Genomic DNA, 6,217 nt, shown 5'->3' on the forward strand with positions numbered 1-6,217 from the left:
GGAGCAAAAGGTGGGGAGACCACAAGGACTCGCTCAAAGGGTAGCTGTTGACGTTGCAAATCTGTTCGAGCAAATGTCCGAGAAACACGGTGGCTTAAACCACAGAGCGGCCATCATCCTATAGAGCGGAGGACCCGATAAATGTTGGCTTTGCTGATCTTAGTTATCGGTTCCATCAACCATATAGAGACGAGATGAGAAATGGCACACATTTTGGTGAGTTAAAGAGAGAAAACATCTCGGAGATGCTCATCCATGAATGCCATGAAAAGGCAGCATCAACATCCTCCAAGAATTCAGAAAGAAATGAGAATGATTTTGCAAAGGAGGCATCAGATGAAGAGAAAAAGATGCTCTAATTGGGACCCCAGCAGCTACATTTAGTACATGACTGTTCGTAGTGTCTCCTCTGACTGCTTGGCCTGAGCTGAGACGATGACCCCTCGGCGGTGGTTCTTCCCACGCTGCTGCAGACACCTGAGGACGTAGTTCATCCTCGAGCGCTTCCACCGCGTTCATGCATGCTCTCTGCCACCACCAAAGAAGCCTCGCTTGTACAACCCATATCTTCAGCAACTCTCGAGTGCATGCAAAGAAGATCCAAAGTGGAACTAGATCGTAATGATGGGGATATAAACAGGAATAACCTTTGTATAGGAACAAATACTAGAAGACCAAAATACGCAGCGGAATAAAATGGAAACACAATCAAACAGAACACCAAGATATACGTGGAAAACCCCTTCAATGTGAAGGGTAAAAACCACGGGGCAAACTAGAGATAATCCACTATGAGAATAATGAATATACAAATCTCAATCTCTTGCCCAAAACCCAAGCAACAACCACAAGAGAATAACTGGGATACAAGGATCACGTTACTGCCCACAATATCTAAAACCTCCCAAGTAATCACAGCAAGAGCCTACTGTAGATTTGATCTAACCTGAGATGAGAACACTGCTAGATGATTGTGAACAGTCTCTCTGCGTTGTCATTGTCTTCTTCCCTTTCTTGCTCTTTCTCTTCTGCCTTGTTCTCCTTCTTCTGTTTGGAATCTCGTCGCTACAAAGATCTGCCTCGTTGCTGCCTTTTTATAGCTTTAATCTGCCTCTAAAACGCAGCCACCACACCCCTCTAATCTTAATTAGGGTTAGGTTAAGAGGGGGTGTGAGCTGTGGGCTGATAAAGCCCACATGGGCTGAATATGGGCCATCAGCCCAACAACCTCCCCCTTCAGCCCATAAGGGAGGCTGTCCCATGACTCCTCAATGTGAAGCCATACCGACCAACTGTCGGCATATCTCCTGTCTTTCTTTTGTTAAGGTCTTCGTCAACATGTCTGCTCCGTTGTCATCTGTATGAATTTTCTGAAGCTGCAACTGCTTCTCTTCAAATACATTTCGAATCCAGTGGTATCTGACATCTATATGCTTTGACTTGGAATGAAACATTGGGTTCTTACACAAATGGATGGCACTCTGGCTGTCACAATGCATCACATAATTTTCCTGTTTCAGCCCCAATTCTTGTAAGAATTCTTTCATCCATAACATTTTTTGCATACCTCTGTAGCAGCAATATATTCTGCTTCTGTGGTGGAGAGAGCAATACACCTTTGTAACCTGGATTGCCATGACACAGCTCCCCCTGCAAAAGTAAGTACATAACCTGAAGTAGACTTCCTCGTATCTATATCTCTTGCCATATCTGCATCTGTGTAACCTGTTAACGCAGGTGGTCCACCTCCAAAGCTTAAACAAACCTTAGAGCTCCCTCTGAGATATCTAAAAATCCACTTCACTGCTGCCCAGTGCTCTTTGCCTGGATTTGCAAGAAATCTGCTAGTAACACCCACTGCATATGCGATGTCCGGCCTCGTACATACCATTGCATACATTAAACTTCCAACTGCTGAAGCATAAGGAACCTTTTGCATTTTCTCCTTCTCCTCATCACTTGACGGACTCTGTTCTGAGCACAACTTGAAGTGACCTGCAAGAGGAGAACCAACTGGCTTAGCATTGCTCATACTAAATCTTTCCAATACCTTCTCGATGTATTTCTCCTGTGACAACCAAATCTTCTTGTTTTTCCTGTCACGAGAAATCTGCATGCCTAGTATTTGCTTTGCTGGCCCCATGTCCTTCATTGCAAAAGACTCACTCAGTTCCTTCTTCAACCTGTCAATTTTAGACATATCTTTTCCAAGAATAAGTATGTCATCAACATAAAGTAAGAGAATAATAAAATTCTCACCAAACCATTTGATGTACACACAATGATCTGAAGCCGTTCTTTTGTATCCATTTTCTGTCATAAATGAATCAAACTTTCTGTACCACTGTCTTGGAGCTTGCTTTAGCCCATACAAGCTCTTCTTCAACTTGCAGACAAAATTATCTTTACCTTTGACTTTGAAGCCTTCTGGTTGCTCCATATAAATTTCCTCCTCCAAATCACCATGAAGGAAAGCTGTCTTCACATCTAACTGCTCAACCTCCAAGTCCTGGCTAGTAGCAATACCAAGAGCAACACGAATAGAAGACATTTTAACAACAGGAGAAAATATCTCTTCAAAGTCAATACCTTTCGTTTGACCAAAGCCTTTCACAACCAATCTAGCTTTGTACTTTGGTTGAGAACAATATTCTTGAGTCTTCAACCTAAAAACCCACTTGTTTTTCAAGGCCTTCATTCCATTTGGTAGCAGCACCAAATCATAAGTGTGGTTCTTCTGAAGAGCATCCATCTCTTCCTGCATAGCAACTAACCACTTCTCTTTCTGCTCACTCTCAACTGCTTCCTGGTAACTCTCTGGTTCACCTGCATCAGTAAGCATCACATACTCATCTGTAGAGTATCTTCTGGAAGGTTGACGTTGTCTAGAAGATCTTCTCAATTGAGGTTCTGCGGGAACTTGCTCTCCTACTTCTTCTTGCTCAACATGTCCTGCAGGTAAATCAATATCAGGCTCTACACTATTTTCCTGCACATCTCCCCCATCACCCTGATATACTGGAGGAATAACTGGGTCACAATCTGCTAATCCTTCTACAGAAGTCTTGGCTGGTGCCTTCTTCTTCAAATCCTCAAAGGTTTGATCCTCAAAGAAGACCACATCTCTACTCCTGAACACCTTCTGCTTTTCTGGATCCCAAAGCCTGTAACCAAACTGATCATGTGAGTAACCAAGAAAAATACATTCTTTAGACTTACCATCTAGCTTGGACCTCTCATTATCTGGAACATGTGCAAATGCACGACAACCAAACACTCTCAAATGCCTGTAGGAAATATCTTTCCCTGACCATACATGCTCTGCAACATCACCATCTAGGGCTGTACATGGTGATAAGTTGATCACATCAACTGCAGTCCTCAAAGCCTCATCCCAAAACCTTTTGGGTAGCTTGGCCTGTGAAAGCATACATCTGATCTTTTCCATGATGGTGCGGTTCATCCTCTCTGCAATTGCATTATGCTGAGGTGTACCAGGAACTGTCATCTCATGTTGGATCCCATGCGACCTGCAATAGTCATTAAACAATCCCATATACTCACCACCATTATCTGATCTTATGTATTTCAATTTCCTTTCTGTCTCCCTTTCAACCCTGGCATGAAACTCTTTGAAGACATTAATAACCTGATCTTTGGTCTTCAAAGCATAAGCCCAAACTTTCCTGGAAAAATCATCTATAAAAGTGACAAAATAAAGTGCACCACTTATACCAAGAACATCAACAGATCCACCAGGAGTTTTTGTCCTCAAAGGACCACATACATCTGTATAAACACGGTCTAAGGCATGCATTTTTCTAGACAAAGCAGCACTAGCAAATGAAACTCTATGTTGTTTACCAGCCAAACAATCAATACAAGGGTTCAGATGTATACCTCTGAGATCTAGTAATACCTCTCTCTTGGAAAGAGCTTGCAGCCCCTTCTCGCTCATGTGTCCCAATCGCCTATGCCACAACTCCATACTGAAGTCTTTCTCTGTAGCATTTAATTGCTCACCATAAGCTTTAGCCTGCAACCTGTACAAAGTATGACATTTCTTTCCATTAGCTATAACAAGAGAACCCTTATTGAGCTTCCATTGCCCTCTGTGAAATCTGCTTTCATACTCTTCATCATCTAGTCTTCCAACTGAAATTAAATTTAGCCTCAAGTCAACCACATGCCTCACATCCTTAAGTACCAACTTACAGCCAAGGTTGGTCTTTAAATGGATATCACCCATGCCAATGATGTCTGCTGTGCCATAGTTGCCCATCTTGACAACACCAAAGTTTCCAGACCTGTATGTAGCAAAAAACTCCCTCCGTGGTGTAGCATGATAAGAAGCACCTGTGTCAATCACCCACTCAAGATCCTGACACCCACAAGAAAAAATATCATCAGAAGGAGACAAAATCAAATAATCACCACCCTGCACTGTAGCTGTAGTATTATCCTTTGACTCTGTAGACTCCACTTCTTTTCCCTTTTTCTTGTTCTTCTTAGGTTGCTTACATTGGTTCTTGTAATGTCCTTTCTCACCACAGTTATAGCAAACAATATCTTTTCTTGATCTTGACTTGCTCCTACCCATACGTAAACTGCTTCTAGACTTTGACCTTCCTCTGTTCTCTGAGATAAGTGCCTGTGAATCATTCTGAGATGTTGCCGAACTCTTTCTTCTCAACTCCTCATTCAACAAACTGCTTGTTACTTGACTCATAGTGACAATACCATCTGGCGCAGAATTACTAAGGGAAACCACCAGTGTCTCCCAACTTTCTGATAATGAACTGAGAAGTAACAATGCCTACAACTCATCATCAAGAGACATTCTCATAGAGGATAACTGGTTAGTAATACTCTGCATTTCATTCAAATGCTCAGCAATAGAAGCACCCTCTCTATATTTTAGGTTCACAAGTTTTCTGATCAAAAAAGCTTTGTTGCCAGCTGTTTTTCTTTCATAGAGACTTTCCAATTTTTTCCAAAGAGAATATGCAGAAATTTCAGTAGAAACATGGTGAAATACACTATCATCAAGCCACTGTCTAATAAATCCAATTGTTTTTCGATCTAACCTCTTCCACTCATCATCTATCATAGTTGTAGGTTTTGCACTATCCCCTTGCAAAGGTCCATACAAATCTTTGCAATACAAGAGATCTTCCATTCTTGGTTTCCATATCATCCAATTATTTCCATTCAAACTAATCATGCGAGAAATATTACTGGCCTCCATGTTCAAATGCAAAAATTAAATCACCAAAACCCCGCTCTGATACCAGTTGATGGGGATATAAACAGGAATAACCTTTGTATAGAAACAAATACTAGAAGACCAAAATACGCAGCGGAATAAAATGGAAACACAATCAAACAGAACACCAAGATATACGTGGAAAACCCCTTCAATGTGAAGGGTAAAAACCACGGGGCAAACTAGAGATAATCCACTATGAGAATAATGAATATACAAATCTCAATCTCTTGCCCAAAACCCAAGCAACAACCACAAGAGAATAACTGGGATACAAGGATCACGTTACTGCCCACAATATCTAAAACCTCCCAAGTAATCACAGCAAGAGCCTACTGTAGATTTGATCTAACCTGAGATGAGAACACTGCTAGATGATTGTGAACAGTCTCTCTGCGTTGTCATTGTCTTCTTCCCTTTCTTGCTCTTTCTCTTCTGCCTTGTTCTCCTTCTTCTGTTTGGAATCTCGTCGCTACAAAGATCTGCCTCGTTGCTGCCTTTTTATAGCTTTAATCTGCCTCTAAAACGCAGCCACCACACCCCTCTAATCTTAATTAGGGTTAGGTTAAGAGGGGGTGTGAGCTGTGGGCTGATAAAGCCCACATGGGCTGAATATGGGCCATCAGCCCAACACTTAACACACACTCTCTCTCTCTCTCTTTCGATTTGATGCAGAATTAAGTTGGAAGAGAAGCGTGTCCAACATATAAGGCTAAATTGATTTAAGAGGAAGAGAGAAGATAGAGGGGCTTATACTGTTTGTTTATTTGCTTCCACTTGATTGAACTGAGTCCAGCGAGAGGGATGCAGAGGAGTTTGACAGAATGTACAAAGGCAGACTAGTAGGTGATGTGTTTCTATGTTGACATTAATGGTGAGCATGATATATATATATATTTATACTGAATTTATGTTTAAGTACTGCATGTATTTTAGACATTCTTTCGTTTT

This window comes from Musa acuminata, chromosome BXJ3-9 (genome assembly GCF_036884655.1).
Source record: "Musa acuminata AAA Group cultivar baxijiao chromosome BXJ3-9, Cavendish_Baxijiao_AAA, whole genome shotgun sequence".
Classification (NCBI taxonomy): Eukaryota; Viridiplantae; Streptophyta; class Magnoliopsida; order Zingiberales; family Musaceae; genus Musa; species Musa acuminata.